The sequence below is a fragment of the Ailuropoda melanoleuca genome, chromosome 10 (genome assembly GCF_002007445.2).
Source record: "Ailuropoda melanoleuca isolate Jingjing chromosome 10, ASM200744v2, whole genome shotgun sequence".
Taxonomy (NCBI): Eukaryota; Metazoa; Chordata; class Mammalia; order Carnivora; family Ursidae; genus Ailuropoda; species Ailuropoda melanoleuca.
This window is the reverse complement of record NC_048227.1, coordinates 73,087,209-73,108,011: the sequence shown is the minus strand read 5'-3', so window position 1 is coordinate 73,108,011 and position 20,803 is coordinate 73,087,209. Positions and strand designations below refer to the sequence as shown.

Here is a 20,803-nt window from a genome sequence, read left to right as displayed (position 1 = left end):
AGACCATGAGTTTCCATACTGCTCAGCGGCAAAAGAGAAACAGGTGCTGGCTGAACTTTTCAGGATAAAGTTAACTTGCACGCCTGAATTAGTACAAAAATTACTTTTCCTTTGTCACAGGTGGGTAGGCCAGAAAAATGTTAAACATAGTAACATTATAAATAAAGGGGGGAAAAAAAGCCTTCCCTCCAGAATCTAAGACTTTGAAATTCTTGAGATAAGGACCTTGATGTCTACCCATGTTTTACTATCTTGTGCCATAATGATACCCGGTACGTAGGATCAAATGAACTTCCCAATACAGGTCCCTGAACCTGACAAGCTTGATTATGGGCAACACTGTCCTTGACAGAACATCACACCAGGAATATCATAGGAACCTATCAGACCCGCCAGCCATTTTTACAACTGAATTTAGCATAGACCGAAAAGAACCGGCTAATTCTAAGGACCTAATTGTCCTTAGACATTGTCTTTGCATCATAATAGCACAAGGTAGGGCGCCTGGGTGGCTCAGTCGGTTAAGCTTCTGCCTTCCACCCAGGTCATGATCCCAGGGTCCCGGCATCTAGTCCGGCATCTAGTCCCGCATCGGGCTCCCTGCTCAGTGGGGAGTCGTTTTCTTCCCCTGCCCCTCCCCCTGCTCATGCTCTCTCTCTCTCTCACTCTCAAACAAATAATAGTGCAAGGTAAAGCTTCATATTGCTTCCTAATTTTTTCTCTCATTACATTTTAAAGATGGCCAGCTAGGCTTCTCCGTGGTGAAGTCCTGCGTACCTCACCTAGACAGGCTCTGCAGCACATGGTCCATGAAGCCCCCGAGAGAGCCGAGAAGAGGCAGGAGGCGCCCTGGGCCAGGACCCGTCTGGCGCCCCGTCTGGCGCGCTGCAGGAGGGGGCTCCACCTCCAGTGTTTCAGGGGAGGGCGCCTCACCATCTCGAGGGTGCAAGTATCTCCTGGTGATACTGACACCTCCACTTCCAGCCTCAGCCGCCTCGGCCCTTATATCCACACTAGCTCGGACCCTCCCCCTGCTTAGGAGAACCTGGAGCAAATGACGCAACAGCATCTCCTGCCGGAGGGGAAACCTGACCGGATGTTCCTCAGAAACCATTCCGAGCAAAGCAACTGACCCTCCTCCCCGCCTGCCTCCGGAAAAAAAAGTCTTCAGAGGCAGTTTTTTGCAGCCTCGTAAGGCAGTAACTGTGACAAAACTGACACAACCCCTAGAGGAGAGAAACATAGGCCCTTTGGCCCAGCCTGTCTCATTTCTCATAAATCCCAGATGGGGGGGTATCTGTGTTGACCTTGACCCGGGTAGACTTGCCCCCAAGCCATGCCTCCTCTCTTCCCACCCAGAGGAGGGCCGGGGTGTCCGTGACACAAGGCTCTCCGCCCGTGCATCTGAGGAGATTCTAGACACAAGTTTCCTGAAAGAAGCCTCCTCTCCGTTCCCTGGGGCTAACTGAAGTTCACGTTCAGGGGTACATCCAGGGCCCACAGCCGCACGAAGGCTGATGTGAAGGAATTCTTTGCAGCGGGGGCCTGTGAAGGCCTGGATGAGGCTGCAACTGCCGAAGCAACACATTCTAAGAGAATCTGAGGTTTGAGGGCAGACCCTAAGGAAAGCTTACTCCTCGGGAGTGAAGAGAAGGGTGACTCCTGGGAGTGGGGAGTAAAAGGCTCGGAAAATGAGTGCAGTGGAGAAAAGCTAAAGGAAGACTGTACTGACAGCGTCAGATGCTGCACAGAGGAGGAGAAATGAACACCGGCAAATGGATCCCTGGGAGGCCACACAGTTCCTGACTTGGAAACTGGAAGGATCTCAAGACAGATGGTGTTAACCCTCTCAGGAAAGCAGGGAGAGGGCCTTTCGCTAAAATGAAACAGGGGCAAAGACAGGATTGGGAGCTTAAGGGATTGTGAAATTTGGATGAATTGCCAAGGTTTCCACGGCGTGAATATTGAAAGAAGCAATAAGGGTTCACGAAGGGTTGGGGTCTAATCACCGGGGTGACAGACCGTGTGTGGAATGAACAAATACCGTGCTGCCTTAGCCACCTGGGGGGTGTAGGGCAGCCAAGTGAGAGCAGTGGCAGGTGACGGGCCCTGAGATGCTGCAGAGAGCTGAGTGGCCTGATGGATTCCTGACCTATTGCTACTGTAACGAATTATGACAAACGGAGTGCTTCCGCATTAAAAATAAGCACTAATTTAGCATCTTACAGATCTGTAGGTTCCAAGTCTGACATGGGTCTCAACAGGCTGAGTCAGTGTCTGGAGGTCTTATTTTCCTTTGTCACAGGTGGGTAGGCCAGAAAAATGTTAAACATAGTAACATTATAAATAAGGGGGGGGGAAGCCTTCCCTCCAGAATCTAAGACTTTGAAATTCTTGAGATAAGGATCTTGATGTCTACCCATGTAGACATGGAGGAAAAGACTAATTTCCTTGCTTCCTCCAACTGCTGCAAGTAGGCTGCTTTCTGGCTCAAGGTCCCTTTCTCCACCTGCAAAGCCAGTTAGACCCAACCGAGTCCTCCCACATACCATCTCTCTAGCTCTTCCTCCCCTTCTGGTGCCCTTTTCCACTTTTAAGGACCTTGGGTTTATACTGGGCACTCGTGGATAATCCAGGATGCTCTCTTTAAGGTCAGCTGATTAAGCAACCTTAATTCCATCTATAACTTTAATGTGCCTTTGCTGTGTAACCTAACAGGTTTTGGAAATTAGGACACAGACCTGCCTACCACAGGTGGAGGACAGGTTTACAGGAAAAGATAAGAGGCTCAGATTCAAAGAGGGAATACTGGGGGATTCAAGTAGTGATCTGAGCTGTGAGTGTGCTGGGGATCGTAGGGGATGTTAAGGAATGCAGCATTGGCTAGAAGTTCTGGTTCTGAGAAAAAACCCTCAAGAATAAGACAATACCAATGTCGTTCAAACCTAAGCAACTGTCACAGACCACTGGAGATGGGGTGAAGTCAGGACAACAGACATTGTTCACTACTGTCCTTGAAAACAGAGACAAAAGACAACTGTGAATTCCCTGGATCTTGATTCCATAATCTCTATATAGATATAGGAAAGACAGAAAAGACAGTATGTAGCCTTTTTTTTTTTTCTGTTACTAATGATCTGAATAAAGCAGAAACAGAATGTGGAAAGTATCAGGGCAAATTCTGTACTCGCCTTAACACTTAATCGGTGTGTAGATGTCCTCTCCTCTTACTCTTCTTGAACAAATCCATTCTCTCCCTTCCTTCCATCTCTATCATAAGACCATCTGAAATGGGGTACACGAGCTGACAGCACAGGACCTTCAACAACTTGTCTAAAGAGGGAGGACAACTGTCCATGGCATCCAAATGAAATGGATTTGTAGGGGCAAAAATTGTCTATGTCTCTCCAGATCTTTCTATGAAAGGGGCACCCTGATTTATAAACAGAATCTACTTCCAATGACAGGCATATACCCACACTGGGAACTGATGCACTTGGCTGCGACGGTTTGATGATATTAACCGTAAAATCAAGTCATGTGCCATCTCCCTATGTCACTAAATATTTTTCTGATTACAATTTGGTTTGGGGGTCAAAATGAGCTGAGTTCAATTAGCAAGCCTGACACATTCTCACAGCTGTGCAATGTTAACGAAGTTATTTGAAATCTTTGTGCCTCCACTTCCTTATCTGTAAAAGGAAGAACTATATCATAATGTTGTTCAAAAGATTAAATGAAATGACAAGCACAGTGTTCATCTCAAAGCCTGGCACAGAGTAAGTGCTTAACAAATGCTAGTATTAATAATAATGCAGTCAACATAAGTTAATAGCAATCTGAATAGAGTAGGGTATTAGAAAAATTACAAACCTTAAGCAAAAAGATTTCATTCCCAAAACACAGGAGTGATAGAACATTAATATGACCGATGATTATCAATTGTTTAAAAGAGAAAAACCAGATCTGATCATCACTTGGATACATGCCAAGGAAGCCTTCGATGAAATTAAACAGCCATTGTATTAAAAAAACAAAATTAAATAACACCAGGTAGAAAACTAAAACTGGAAGTGAACTTCCTTAACATGAAGAACTTTTAGTTACTCTTTGATATTCATTAAAAATATGCTCCTGAAAAATCAACAGAACCCTAAAAGTTGCATATTAAAGGCAATTTCCCTGAGAGAATGGAAGCTGAATGACCTCATGAGATAATTTCCTGGTCTGTCCTGGCTTGTTCCTTATTAAACACAGCCTGAACTAAGGCACCACTGAGGCCCCACCCCCAGCCCCACTTTCTAGAAGAAAGACTCCAGGGTATGCTGTGGGAGAAATACCCGCAAGCACTGCAGGCGCTCCACCCCATTCTTCTGCCCCATTGTTCTGTGGAAGACAGGAGTACAGCAACTTCAACAAAGCTCTCAAGGCTTCAGGGCATAACATCTCCCACTCGGCTAACTGTAACAAAGACACTAACCTAAGGTGATACAAGATAAGCCACAAGAATTTAAGGTCCTAAAAATAAACTTTGTCATGGAGATGAAAGCCTCAACACTACAAACATAAGAGAGACCCAGCAGTTTGGAACTCCGGAGGCTGAAGAGGGAATCTCTGCCACTCTTTGGAGGTCACCTTTCACAGCACTGCGAGACAAGTGTGTATGACGCACACCCACTTGTTCACCAATGGTCTCCCTAGAAATCAATGGTCTCCCTAGAAATCAAGCATGAAACTCTCCTAAAGCGTATCTGAGGCAACCGAGATGAGCTCTTATAACAGAAACCGAGATGAGCTCTTATAACAGAAACTGAAAGCAAATATTAAAACACCAATATAAATACAAAAATTCCTTCTATCATGGTTTATACTCAACTGTGTTTTGGAATCCCCAAAGGAAAAGATAAAAAGAGTTTTACAGATTGAAAAGAAATAAAATTTTGACTATTAGCAGATGAACTGTCTACCTAAAGAACCAACATCATAAAAATGTCCAGAAAATCATGAAATTGCTCAGTAAGGTGGCCAGATATAACAGTCTTTTATATTTGTGATAGAAGTGTATTTTGAAAAGTCCCAGGCATAATAGTATGAAACTAGGAAATGTCTAGGAATAAACAGAATGAGATAATGGCAAGATATATATAAAGAAACGTCAAAAGGTTTACTAAAGTTAATGTAAATGGAAGCTTGAATAAAAGGAGGTATATATAATGTTCCTAAAGTGGAAATCTCATTCTTGTAAATATTTCACTTTCTCTTCAAATTAATGTTTAAATTAAATGCAATTCAAATAAAAAAATTTTTTTGGAGAAGGAAAACATGCCAAATTGATCATCATATTTCTCTGGCAGCTAAAATACATCATAAGACTATCCAAAATTATTTTTAAAAGAAAAATGACAGTAGGAAGCCTGTATTGATGTTAAAACAATTATAAAGCCACAGCAATTTAAAAAAATGTGGTGAAATATCAAAAATCAGAACTATTTTGAAGGAATTTAAAGTAACACAAAAATGCCTTTATAAACCCGGAGGAAAAGCCTGGCTTTTCCCATAAATGCCATATAACTTTGATGTTAGAGGGGAGGCTTTGGCATCAGACAGACTGAATGACAGTACTGGTCTGCCCCTGGCTCACTGTGTGATTAACTTTACTTAATCAAAGACAGTTTCCCAGCATGTAAAATGGGGACAGGGATGTGCCTGGCTGATTCAGTTAATAGAGCACATGACTCTTGATCTCAGATTCCTGAGTTCAAGCCCCACGTTGGGCATGGAGCGTACTTAAAAAAAATTAAAAATAAATAAATGGGGATACCAACTGGACTCCCACAGAGTTACTGTAAGGATTACATAAGGCAATTCGATTAAGGTAAAGCACTCCACAATGTGTGAAACAAGGACTCAGGAAACTTCAAGGAATACTATTAAATGAGGTTGGGTGAACACCGGTTAAGATTCTAGATCACTCTTAAATCAGTGCAGATATATTAAAGATTTAATAGTTAAAAATACAAAGTTAGAAATGTCCTTGAAGAAAAACACAGGATTTGTATTTGCTTAAAGAAACATGTTCTCTATCAGTCATATACACTTCTGAAATTACTGGCCTTGCACTGACAAGAGTGCAATGAAAATGTTTTTATTTAGCATCTTAAGGGTAACTTCTGGAACACGTGAATCATAAGGTGTTACAATAAAATCCTTCAAAATAAGGTATGTCATGAGGAAACTTCACCTCCTGAGGATGGAGAGGGCAGGGATGTGAGGAAGAATGGACTATACTAAATACAAACTCCACGTTTTCTCCTCTGTTGACACAAAGGGAAATGCCATGCAGATGTTGCCTTCCTTCCTTCAAGCATGCCACAGGCAATACAGTCCTTGACTAACATGAGTCACAGTCACGCTGATGTAAAATCTAGAATGCAAGAAGGGGAAGGGTAGGGGAGTTGTTTATGGTGGAATTCTTTACCTCAGAGCCTAGTAATGCCCTCAGCAGGGAGCAGGCCCTCAAGTATTTGTGGAATGAGTTAACTAACCTCTCGCTAGGTATCTAAGCAAACTGAGTACCTAGGTTGTTGAGTCAGCTGCTAACATAGCAGCCATAAAACTGGTGAGTGTCGACTGTAACTACATATATGACTAGGCCAAGTAGTTACGCCCAGAGCGAAATTTCAACCTTATCATCATTCACATTCTAGCTCGGGGGAAATGGAAACTCCATGTACAATCAACTTTTTCTCCTTACTAAGACACCACAATGTCCCTGGGGCTATGGAGAAGACACTAAAATTTTATTTAACTTTTGCCTTCTTTCGCTCTCAGAGTTGACTCGGGGGAAGCAGAACGAGGTACAATGGCTTCGTTGGGGCTTTTCCGCCAAAGAGCTGGGCTCAAATCCCTGTTTTACACTGATCCACAGTGGGACCTCTGGTGAGTTACTCAGCTTCTAGGTTTTTTCATTTGCAAAATAGGCTCCTACCACCTGCATTAGATCAGGACTACTAGTGAATTAAATAATGAAATAAAGCATCTAACCTACAGGAGACATTCATCCAAAATAGGCTCTTTCTGCTCTTTCTCGTACCGGCTGAGGCTCTTTCCTACCATCTGAAAACTCAAGGTAGCTTTTTTGTTTTTATAAATGGATCAAAAACTTAGTTGAGTAGATTTAATATTTAGAAGAAAATAAGAAATATAAGGACCAATTCTGTACAAAACTATAAATGGTCCTTAAGAAATTAGCCAAACATGAGAAGAAAATACAAAATCACTCATTTTACCCCCATTCGGAAAGAACCAATGTTTGCATCCAGGTGACTATCATTCCGGCAGTGCTCCACCTCCCCTTTTGTATGTATATAGGGGAGTTATTTTTTTAAACAAAAATTCAATCATAATCTATACACTATTGCCAACCTGCTTTCCTACCATAACAATATTTTGTGAAAATTTCCCACATTGTTTTTCCACATCATTTAAAAATAGCACATAATCTTCCATTTTATGTCATTTATGTTATTTTTATTTTCCCACTATTTAAAACAATGCAATGAAGAAGATGTGGTATATTTACATAATGCGATATTATTCAGCCGTAAAAAAGAATGAAATCTTGCTATTTGCAATGACACGGATGAAGCTAGAGAGTAAGTGAAATAAGTCAGACAGAGAAAGACAAATACCATTATTTCACCCATATGTGGAACTTAAGAAACAAAGCAAATGAGCAAAGGGGAAAAACAGAGGGTAGAGGGTTGAGGGGATGAGTTAAACAGGGGACAGGGATGAAGGAGGGCACTTTGACGAGCACCGGGTGACGTATGGAACTGTTCAATTACTATATTGTACACGTGAAACTAAGTAACACTGTACGTTAACTGGAATTAAAATAAAAACTTAAAGTTTAAATAAATAAATGTAGTGACAAAATAAATAATAAAACGATGAAATGATCGTCACTGTACTTAAATCTTCTCATATGCTCATGACTGGTTCTTTACGGTGAATTTCTACAAACAGAACTGTTAGGTAAAAGGGTGCGGAAAAGGTAAGTCTCTTAATAACAATGGTTACTGCCTTCTAGAAAGCTTTGACCACATTACTCTCCCACCATTAATGTATTGGAGCATTCTTCCTTTGCCCTTTCCCTAGTTCACTTCTAATTTGATTTTTCAAAATCGCTTAAGCTGAAAAATCACTGACCATATTTAGTCTGATCTGTTGTCCATTTCTCAGCCCAAATCACATCTGGGTATTTCTCTTACATGGAGATTTCTTCTAATACAAACATGATATGACAGATTACTTAGGGAACAATGTTTGGACTGAACAGGTCAGTTATTATAGGACTAGACAACGATCTAGCTCTAAGTACAACAGGTTTTTTAAAACATAGCTGTCTAGTTCAGTGACTGTACTTTTTGCTTCAACAACAACGACCAGAATGGATTACAATACACTGCATTAATGGGAGTGCTGGTGTTGGAAGAGGAAAAGGAAGAGGAAAAGTCCCTCAATCACTGTCCGGTTACCAGGGGCTGGGGATGGGGGAAATGGGTAAATGTTGGCCAAAGAGTGCAAACTTCCAGTTCTAAGATGAGTAAGTTTTGAGGACCTAACACACAGCATGGTGATCACAGTCAATAATACTGTATTATATATTTGAAAGTTGCTAGAAGAGTGGATCTTGTGTTCTCATCACAAAAAAGAAATGGTAATTATGTGACGTGATGGAGGTGTTAGCTAAAGCTATGGTGGTAATCATTTTGCAACATATACATGTATCAAGTCGACACGCTGTATACCTTAAACTTATAAATGGTATATCAATTATATCTCAATATATTAAGCTGAAAAAAAGATGACACCTTTTTGTATTCATGCATTTTAAATCTTAAAACTTTAAAAATTTTTATAGTCATGCTTTTAACCATATTTGCAATGCTTATGTATTTTTAATTTTACGTTTAATTAGTTGCAATGCTCATCACCAATTCTTTCATAAAATAACTTTTTCATTTTTGAGGACTAGATTTTGACGTGTATCTCAGAAAAAACATGTCTCTCCCACTCAGTCACTTTGTTTGGGAAAGTTATGACATAAATGGTGTGTTTCCTGACACTGAGTAAGTGTGAGAATATCCTGTTGTCTTCAAGCTTGAGAAATAACTTTTACTTCACAAAGATGAAGATTTCATTCCTTTGGTGTTCACTGCTGTGAAGTCTGTGCCTCACTCTCTTCTTTGTTCCTTTGTACCTAACATTTTTTTCAAAGATTTTATTTATTTATTTGACACAGAGAGAGAGCAGCAGAGGGAGAAAGAGAAGCAGACTCCCCAAGGCCCTGGGATCAGGACCTGAGTCGAAGGCAGACGCTTCACTGACTGAGCCACCCGGGCATCCCTGTACCTAACATTTTTTAAAAAGATTGTTTTTACCATTTATCCATAACCTGTAAACATTTGCCATAGTTTCTCTACATGCTGAGTCTTTCCCCCTCATTCTGACTAAATATGGTGAGTTCTTTTGATTTCTAAATTCTGGTATGAAAGTCTTATAATTGATTACGACGTCTTTTCCCATTGTTCTGATTCTTCACCAAGAACACCTCTGATTCTTAGACTCTTTGCTCACACCTCCCATATCTGTCACCGTCTCTCTTATCACCTGCATTTCTTCTTCGACAATTCTGTGCATTCTGGGGGTACCTGTCAGGTTTGTCTTGTGCACCACCTAGGTTTTCACACAGTATGACTTCACTTAAACATGAATCGGGCTTCCTTGACAGCCCCCAGAAGCACAGGGCTGATTATTTCCATCCTAGTAATTTCAATTTATTTTATACCCAAATCCCTCAAGCCTCTATATTGTGCCTGATTTAAAAAACATTAATTTGGGATGGCTCAGTCAGTTGAGCATCTGACTCTTGATTTCGGCTCAGGTCATGATTCAGGCTCATGGGACTGAGCCCCCATGTTAGGTTCTGAGCTCAGTGGGGAGTCTGCTTAAGATTCTCTTTCTCCTCTCCCTCTGCCCCTCCCCCTGCTGGCATGTGCGCTCTCTCAAATAAATACATAAATCTTAAAAAAACATTAATTTGGTTCTTGATATTCTCTTTCCACATTAAAGTCCATTTCAATCCTGTATACTGTGATTCTTTGAGCTCTAAAGTACCACAATGATCATTACCTGCGAACAGAAGGCAATGCTATTATATGCTGTGGTTTGACCTACTTTTATGTTTGGGAATTCAGTTATCACAATAACATAATTTGGGCTTTCTGAACTTCTTATATGAAACAAAGAGAAATGAGAGATAAGAAATTTTCACACGTGTGGTTAAAACAACTCTATGAAAGAGTAATCCGTGAAAGGAAAACTGTCAGGGTTGTGCCGTGGAAAATAATTCATCAATTGGTAACTTTCATGTTGTAGCAAAACCCAAAAACATTTAAAAAGGACAAGTAGAGAATTTCGTTTATTATTTTATTCTTATTAAGTTTCTTTTGAATTCAGGAGGAAAAACTATGATTTGAAATGCTTAATAGAAACGTTACAGATTTATTATTGAAAGCTAAATTCATTCTTTACACTGCAGAGGTTGTCTAAATCAATCTTTGTGATAATCACAAAACTGGCTATACTCTTAACTTAGTGTTTTCTGTTTGGCAAAATAACCTCTCAATTCTCTTAAAATATCTACTTCATTCCCAGGATTTTTAGTATTAATCTTTTATGTTAAAACACTACAAAATAATAATATATTTTATTCCAATTTAGGCTTGCCTCTCTTATTTGTAAAATTTTTCCATCTTTTTCAAATTTTACACCTGCATGCCTATGTTTCAAGAACTTTCCCACTGAGACTTTGTAAAATTCCCTTTCCCATCTCCACTTCCACAGAAGCAAGAATGTGCATTATTCTAAATCAATGAATAATTTATTCCTTTGATACAAAAGAATTTTTGATATAATTCATGCCATTAAATATATTTTGATACTGTAATACTGATGAGACAAGATACATATGTACACATACAACATAATTGTGTCAAATTTAATTACAACTTAATACTAATTTTGAAAAATATATTAAGATGCACTATTACCAAACAATTCCTTAAGAGTTCACATAAATAAATATAAGTTGAGAAAGACTCCTGTGTAAATACAAGTGCAAGTACAGAAGAGTTGCCTTCACATATTCTAGAAGCTTTGGGGGGGGGTTGGGGGATGTTTATGGTGTGCCAGGTGCTACACTAGGTGTTGGATCTAGATTTATCTGATACCATCTGCCTCCCTGTAATTACTTCACTTCCGTTCACCTCCTCCCCTGTCAGAAACATAACAGTTTTAGAATCTGCACCATTTTGTTATGATGGGGCAAACACAGTGACTCGATCTTTCCATAATATCTTCTATATATATCTTACTGTGTGTTCTTTGAAGTGTTAGGAGATAGCTATGAATCGCTACCCGAGGTTTATAAGAGGCACAGATAAATCTAATTCAACAAGTAAAAACATTATTTTGTTCCTCAGATTAGGTAGATGTTAGTGATGTGAAAATAGATACCTTGAGAAAGTTACTATGTTCCTCCTTTATTGATTACAGAACTTCACATTTGTTTAACGTTCTTTTTGCAAAGCCGTTGGGTTTACTGTTACTCATTTTTCTGTATTTTTTGATTAACATTAAAAATAACTGTAAAATGTATAATATATTTAAAAGATGAAGAAAACAAAACTCCCTTGCAATTTCTGTACTCTGAGAAAAAGACTATCAACATATTATTATAGGTTCTTCTAGTCTGTTTTTCTATATTCATTATCATTTGTCATCCATTAACTTTTTGTTTTGACTCTGTACAGTTCCCTGTTTCTTCTCTTACACGTGTGGACTTATGTCACACCTTTAAGTAGCAATTTCCAGGCCTCTCACCTGAAGTCTAGGCCCTTTTAGATAAATCCACTTGGCACCTCAAAAACATCTCCAAACACAAAACACATTGAACTCTTTTCTCCTTCTTGAGTTTGTTTTCCAGTTTGTCAATTCTTGACTCTGTTCTTTTTGTCCCTGCGCACTAGAACGGTCACCAAATACTGTTGAATTCTGTAAGTAAAATCTCTCCATAGGGTGCCCTTTCCCCTCTACCCCAGTCTCCAACCAGCACTACCTGACTTCAAGCTGATTTCTACCCAGTGTCCTCAGATTTACCATCTTAAAACACACAGTTAATGCAGTTCCCCCAACAGCTCCCCATTGACTCCAGGAAAGTCCAAATCCTTAGTGTGGCTGACAAGAACCTCCCATTTTAGTGTCTCTTCTCCTCAGACCAGAGCCACCCAAAGAACTAGAAATGGGATTACTCTTGATTTGAGGCCTACTACTCCATCTAGTGGTACAGAACACCACCCTGGGATGGGACTCAAGGGAATCCGCCAGGTCAGCCCTATCAGGCCGCGCAAGCCTGCCCACGTGGGTGCTTGTCAGCGAGAGAGGGAACTGAAAAGGACAAAGAACTCCGGAATTCAATGGCCATCTAGTGGTTTCACCTAAGCACTGAATTCTCCTAAGGGAAGGACCCAAACCTCCAAACTAATTACCATCGCCATTCTTGAGAGCAGATGAAAAACTATGATGGCCTCTCTACTTACTGCTGCTACCAAAGAAAATCACAGACTAAGTCTGACCCAGCTACTGTACTGCCACCTATACCCTTGCAGACTTTTCATGAAACTCAAACGGAAACTATTCATTCATCTATGTATTAATTCATATTCTCGACGCATATTTAAGGAACACCTGTAACTCAGATACTACACCAAGCTCATAATACAGGGTCCACGTGATGACAGCCTATAAATACGAAAGCAGATAAATAAATCCATAATGACAATGCAGGAAAGTCTAAGCCGGCCACGGACTGGGAGGGCTTCCTATGAGAAATGACGACTGAGCTGATTTTGTGGTCAAGTGAGAGCGGGTTAGGGAAAGGGGAGAGTGAAGAGTATTGTTTCAGATTCAAAGCATTACGCGTGCAACAGAGTGCAGCATGTTAAAAAGCTATCCTAACACAGCGTCTGCAGTCAGTACAGCATCCTGACTAAAGGAAACCACAGTCGACAGGACGCTACCAGCCTCTTTCAGGGAAACCCTACAGAGCAAAATGTCTCCACTTTAAAATACTGCTTAAGCAACAGCATTTACAATAAAGGTGAAAAAAAGATAATATTTTAAGCTGCACAACTATTCAAAACCACACATTTTCAAATCTCCAGTGTGCACAAATCGTATGAAAAAGAAGATGAGAAATGCGATTTTAATCCTCTTCCTCTTTGTGGAAAAAAGGGGTAATACTCAATACTTAAAATTTAAAGGGAAGTCTATTAATCACACAGAAGTTTCTTTCAATAGGTGACAGTTACAGCTTTTTATAAAATACTAAGTGGCTTGAGATTGAGATTACATACCGTTAAGCTATGTAATACATGCTATAATCACATTATCGTGCATACATGGTATAATCCCATGCGGATTGCTACAAACCACACACTCTCCACAGCAGATACCTCAGCTGCCTTCCGCTGGAGCAATGCCTGCAAAACCACACTTATTAGCAGCCCAGAGGCAGCCCATTTTATCTTTGATGAGCACTGCTAGAAAGTTCTATTAAACATGGAGATAAGATCTGTCTTCCAGTAACTTTGGCACTAACTGCGACCAAATGTGGGGTCCCCGGAAGAATCTGCTACAAGAGCCCGTTTCACATACTGTCCTGCAGTCCGTTCTCAGAGACACCGTCTTGTCTCTTAGCCTAGCAATCTTAGTACACTGTACCCTGTGTGCCACATCAAGGTTTTTCCCTTTCTTTGCACTCTTCTTCTGAACACACCCCAGCCCTGCATGTGCTAGGAGCAGGAGGTGTGAAATGGATGATCCCAGTAAAGCAGTAAAGCATGGTTATCATCTCCATCATGCTAGCTATGCCACTCTGGTTAATGTGGTATCAGATGCAATGAATATTCTGAGAAACTGTATAATATTGCAGACTTATTTTAAAATTCCCCTTAACTAGGGGCGCCTGGCTGGCTCAGTCGGTGGAGAATGCAACCCCTGATCTCGGGACTGAGAGTTTGAGCCCCACAGCGGGTCTAGAACTTCCTTTAAAAAAAAAAAAAAAAATCCCTTAACTAAAACTCCCAAGTCGTGGTCTTTTTTTTTTTTTTTTTTTAACTGATGGATGCTAAGCCACGTCTCTACCATTTTCTATTGCCCAGCTGATGCCAAACAGTTCAGGCATTTCTAGCAATATATTTATGGATATGTCCATATACATTAACAAAAATATTTCTCATACAGGGAAGGTGACTGACCATTGGATAGATATTTATTAGCACACACTAGGTGCTAGATCCTGGAAACACAAAGCTAAATGAGACACAACAAATTATGTCCCTGTCATGCCTTCACACAAGACTATGTATATAAAACAAGGGTGGGTGGTACATCAGAGCTCTCAATAAACTGCTAGTTATTGTCATGATGATGATGAGCAGTTATAAATTAATAGCCTTTTAAAAATTACCAGTTGTTTTTGTCTTGGGGGTTTTTTTAGAGAGGGGGAGAGAGAGAAAACCTTAAGCAGTCTCCACACCCTGAGCAGAGCCCAACACAGGGTCAATCTCACAACCCTGAGATCATGACCTGAGCCAAAATCAAGAGTCGGACACCTGATCAACCAAGGCACTCCATTACAGATTTTTAAAAGGAAAATACTGCAGTATTGCCACCGATACTCACCAGTACTGTAATATCTCTTTAGTTCTGTACGCCTGATCTCCTTTAACTGATTATTTTTTCTCTTTTTTTTCTCATCAGTAATATATCCCTCTTCTACAGCAATGTTGCACTTGTCTTGTTCTAAAATGACAGTTTTAGCATCCTCTTTTCCAGGATGGGTCCTTGTAGCAATAGCTGAGGCTGTCTCTGCATTTTGTTTGGCTTGTTTTTTCTTTTTCAATCTAGGAATGAGGAAAAAAAGGAAAAACATTGGAGAAATGATTTTCTAGGAGGAATTATATTAGTTTCATGCTGTTGGGCTTTCAGAAACTAATTCACTGATACAGAAAGCTCTTTCTTTACATTATTATTAATCACACTTTCTTGTTAATTTTTTTTCCTTTCTAATCACTTGAAAATTCTTACATGGAGACCTGTAGCATTTCCTCAACTTTATATACCTCAATACTTATGTCTCAGAAAATTATTATGAAATCCTCCAGGCCTGGGGAAAAACTAGATTCTTCTATAGGCTATTAAATGGTGAACATTTTCTTAATCAAAATATATGGCTGCCATGTTTTCAGTGTTAATTAAAAAAACAGAGAGAGAGAGTTTCTGGTTTTCAATGGGCGAACACACCTGTAAAAATAAATCCTTTATAACTGATTCACACACTGAGTAAAAAAGTTTGGCGAACTGGTTCAGGTCTAAGCAATTCTTTTCCTTTACACATATGACAGTGGCCCTGAAGAAAGAGCTGCATCTCCTGAGACAGAAAATGCCATAATGACACTATATAAAGTTATCATGATCACTGATATACTAGCTGACTGATACATTAACCATATCTGATGTTCTTAATTCCTTACTCCTAAGTTTACTATACTTTGCTGAAATCCAGTAACTCAAAATATTTTCCAACTGATGTGTCACTCTAATTGATGTGTCACTCTGTACTTAGCAGCCCTTCTGAAGGATGCCTTTACCTTACCAGAAAGTAAAGAACAAGGTGCTGGCCTCTAGTATATGCGGCAGTCTGCTTCTATGTACACATTTTTAATTAGGACTCTTTTCGCTCACTCCCTTTGCTTACACACGGTCAGCTATCTCTTACACGTTATGTGTCTAGTTCCTTTGCTCTCTTGAGCATCTATACAATTCGATGTTGGGCAAGGATAAGGAAATGTTTTGGGAAAAAAAAGGAGATACCTATAGGACAACAAAGGAACTAAGGTTAGATTTCCTGCTTCTTTGCTTTGTGACATTGAACAAATCCATTTAAGAATTTGGAGAGGTCCCTCGTTAAATAAGAGACCCTTATATAACAGGGTCTTTTATTAGGATCAATTGAGATAGTCTATGTCAACAATAACACAAACAGAAACAGAAGTAGCAAAATAACCCATCATAAATCATATAATGACATGAGAACTAAGGATACATGACACATTCAGCTTTGGAAATAAGGTGTCATATTCTAACAAATATTTCAACTAGGCTGTAATTCATTGAACACTTAGCAGCCATGTTCTTAGATTTTGATTGGCTAATAAATGAGTATATGGCCTAGGAGAAAGGACAGCTGGACAAAAATCATAGATGAATAAACTCCCCATCTCTCAGTTTAGCTATCTTTTTATGTTTACTTGTTAAAAACAAAGAAAACCACAAACCAAATAAAACTCATAAAAAGGACTTCTATTCAACAGATGTGTTTTTACTTTCTAACCTCAGATTTTAATCTGTTTAATTTTTTTTATTTCTGGTAAGAGTGGGTGGCTCTTTGCAATGTTGAGTCAGATAATGTTCTTAATAAAACAATTTCTCTCTTAGTCAAGATTACTGTGTGAGGCTGAAATTAGTATGCAGTAACCTACATACCATATAGAAACCAGCACTTCACTTAGGGAAGTCTATCCAAAAAGCTCGCTATGGACGGGCTGATCTTGTTCTGATATACCGGCTTACCAAAAACATGCTTGAGATGAACCTTACTGCCCACTTCCAAAAATTATTCCTTCTAGGAGGAGAGAAAAGAGGAGTAAAAATTAATTCTATGCAGCCTGAAATATGTTGCTTCTTCCTCTTCTGGATTTTTCCACTTTAAGTTGATTCACATGTCCTCATTTCAAGGCCCCCATGATAATTAAACTCCTTCAGATCTAGGGCACATGTTTTGATGAACAGCAGCACTGTCTAAAGACATCTCATTAGAGACTGATTTTCACATGTGGAAATAACAAAATGGGATACATTGTTTTATTCATTTGCCCCTGTTCTGCACAGATCATTACTGTCAACACTTACAGCCAAAAGCAATTTTTTTTTTCAAAAAAAAAAAAAGTTAGAAAACAGTAGTACCAAGCTTGTTTAGCAGATAACAGAATCCAATTTAATACTTCACTAATTTTACAATCAGCGACGTCTTTTGTTTTGACTGGAGTACTCATGAGAATTTGTTTCTCTGGAGTTTATCAACATGACTAAAACATTCTGATCTTCTAACTGGAAATCAGAAGTGAATTCGAGAAGCCCACTGTAAAATTCTTCCTTCAAAGCAGAGAATACATTTTTAATGCCTGGTCCAAGAGGGAAAAACCGCCATCCGACTTATGTGGTATAGTCAATGCTCGTCAAACGTTCCTACGTAAGCCTTCTCTGTAGTTCTGCAAGTCAGTATCTATCACAGTAAGGCATTCTCACAAAAAGGTTTTGTTATCACTCAATTAAGGTAAACCGAAAACAAAAGGTTACCCAAGAAAATAACCCAAGCTTTTTTAATGACGCCAAATGTACATTTATACTGTGGACCAAAAAAAATACTTAGCAAATCACATTCAGCAGATGAATGACTGTAAACAATGAGACATATTTATATTTGGTAGCTGTGAATACAAGTTCCAAAACCCACCCTTATTTTGTTATGCTGCATTTATCTTTCTTTAAAAGAGATCATAATGACATACAACAAGTTTTATTATTCAATCTCCTCTCACTGCTATAACCAAGCCCTATCAGTTATGTCTCCTAAATCCTTTCCTCTGGCAAATTCACTTTCTCTTCTTGATCTCTGCTCCCATTGAATCATTTCAGGTTTTCATCATCTCTCTGGACTTTCTACGAGATAATTATTCTCTGTTGTATTATGAAATTTTTACTTGTTCATGTTCAAAAATACTGAAAATGCAGAAGAGTAAAAAGCATAGGACTTACATCAAATGGAATGCTAACACTAAGAGGCAGTCACTATTTGGGAGAGATAACAGGAAAGTCAGAAGTTAGGGAAATCAGACCCCCCCCCCCCCCCCCCGAGTGCAGAAGAATGAGCCAGTGGGGCTTGAGGTCATGATTCTGAGCTGCTTATTTGTCCCCTCCCTACCATAAAGGAATGTTAGAAGACTTATTCTGGAATCTCTTGCCTTTTTTAAATTAAAATTTTAAAATTAAAAATGGCACCCAACCCAGAGTTATTAGCAGACTGAAGAAATAAACAAAGAGATACTGCTAAAGAAAGCATTTTTAGCAGCTGAATGAAAACTGTTTTCCTCTGAAGCTTTTTCCTTTCCTAAAAGAAGTAAGCTCAGGGTCCTGGCAACAATCAGAGCCCAGGCCTTGAGCAGGTTCCTTGCTTTGCCTCTGCAGGGTTCTCTGCTGCTGAGTCTGACATCCAGGGCAATGAAACACAGAGAGGAATCTGAAGATGAGAGGAGGCTTTCATGAGTTCTAGAGTGAAAGCTTGAGGACAGGGATTTGTCAGGTTTCCTTAAAATGCCATACTCCAGGGGCTTCTCCATGGTACACATGAGGTACTCAGGAAGTATTTCCCGAATGAATGAACAAATGAATGAACGAATAAACAGGGCTCTGTTCTGATTTGGTTGAGATCTGCTCCCTCAGCCAGGGCTCTCTTACCAACAGGCCATTTCACCATTTTCTTAATTAGCAGCATGAGTCAAAAAGAAACTCACATCTTCCACATTAGATACTTGATTTAAAAAGAAAATATATTTGCCACATATAATTTAAAATGTATTAAACCATAGACTTCTTTAATATTACATTAGTAGTTCTATATGACTCTTTCCCTAATTCCACAATTTGAGGTCCATGTGTCTCTGTACGCAGTAAGTGACACAGACATAAATACTGAGCTCAGCATTGTCCAATATGGGAACTTCTAGCCAGCCACTTGTGATTATTAAATTTAATTAAAATTAAATAAAAGTTTAAAATTCAGTTCTTCAATTGCAAGAGCCACATTTCAAGAGCTTAACAGACTTATGTGCTAGTGGGCACCATAGTGGGTGGCAAACATATAGAACACTTCTATCATCACAGAAAGTGCTGGACAGTACTGACTTGAAGCCATTGATTCAACATTAGCCCTATCAGCAAGAGACTAGAGGGAAGGGTGAAGACAGAAGTCATTGAATATTTAAACTTATTTAGTATATTCACAGAATATTTCTACAAGACTACACATGAAAAAATGGTAGAGTGAGTTTCTCCCAAAAGTTAGTGGCTAAGGGGAAAGACAGAAAAAGAAAAATTACTTTTCATTGTGTTCTCTTTTGTGCCTTTTTTTTTTTGCTTTTTTTTAAATTTTTTTATAATAATATTTTATTATATTATGTTAGTCACCATACAGTACATCCCTAGTTTTTGATGTAAAGTTCCATGATTCATTACTTGCGTATAACACTCAGGGCACCATGCAATACGTGCCCTCCTTAATACCCATCACGGGCCTATCCCATTCCTCCAGCCCCCTCCCCTCTGAAGCCCTCAGTTTGTCCCAGAGTCTGTAGTCTTTTGTGCCTTTTGAATTTTACACCACCTATAAATATTAGCAAGTCAGAAAAATATTTTTTAAAGCATTTAGGTTTTGAAGTCTCTTCCCTACCATAAGAATAATTTAACACATATTGCCAAATTTTAAAAATCAAGTTTTGCTCTTTAAAAAAGATTATTGTGTGGGACACCTGGGAGGCTCAGTCGGTTACGTGTCTGCCTTCGGCTCAGGTCATGATCCCAGGGTCCTGGGATGGAGCCTTACGACGGGCTCCCTGCTTGGTGGGGAGCCTGCTTCTCTCTCCCCCCTACTTGTGCTCTCTCTCGCTTGTGCTCTCTCTCAAGTAAATAAATAAAATCTTAAAAATATTACGGAAAGTTTGAAAGAGCTTTCTTCTAACAGAAACGACTATTGCGTTGACTAATGAACCAGATACCATATTATGTACTTTACAAATATTATCCCACCCTCACAAAAGCCCAACGTGGTAGGCAATCTTATCTCCCTGTTACAGATAAGAAAAGAAAGGCTGAGAAAAATTAGGGCCTTTTCCCAAGGTCACAGCAATGAGAGAGTAAAAGGCAAGCTGAGGGCAAACCATAAGCTAACAACACCCTCCCAACCCCCATCCCCAGAGGTGGGATACACGTGACATTCCTCAGGCTCTCCTAGCTGCTCTAGAACAAAGAAAAGAGAAAAACAAATGGTTAACTGATAGAGATCACAGTCATGCAGGCCACAGTCTCCATCAGTTTGCAACTGTCTTAATGATTTACAAAAAAATGCAATCTCCAGAAACCTACAGATTCCAGTTCCTGGAACCCTAACATCACCCTCCCCTCTCTATAGGATAGAAAATCTTATGTAGTCAGTCACTCCTCACAACCCCAGTGCAGCTCCTTCTGCCCATGGGTGCCATCCCCGTGCTTTAATAAAACCACCTTTTTGGACCAAAGATGTCTCAAGAATTCTTTCTTGGCCCTGGGCTCTGGACCCCAACATTTCCACATCATTTGGCATCTGAACATGGGGCTCAGTCTTCTCATCTGGACTCCGAGCCTCGGTGCAAACTTGGTGAGTACTTTCTCTTCCTTTACTTTCATTTCAGGGGTTTTTCAAGGAGCAAGGTCCTACTGGAACACCTTCATATCGATTGCTCAGGCTACAGTCCTCCAGCCCGTGGCTACTCTACAGGGAGGAGAATGCCTGCCTTTGGGC

At 39.7% G+C, this 20,803-nt stretch overlaps 1 protein-coding gene across 1 annotated transcript in view; it reads right to left on the bottom strand.

Annotated features, from left to right (window-relative positions):
• Positions 1-20,803, bottom strand: part of NCOA7 (nuclear receptor coactivator 7) — a 145,579-nt gene that overhangs the window by 61,867 nt on the left and 62,909 nt on the right. Inside the window, exon 2 of the mRNA XM_034669089.1 lies at positions 14,812-15,032. The gene's annotated coding sequence lies outside the window, so the exon portion shown is untranslated. The remainder of the gene's footprint in view (positions 1-14,811; positions 15,033-20,803) is intronic.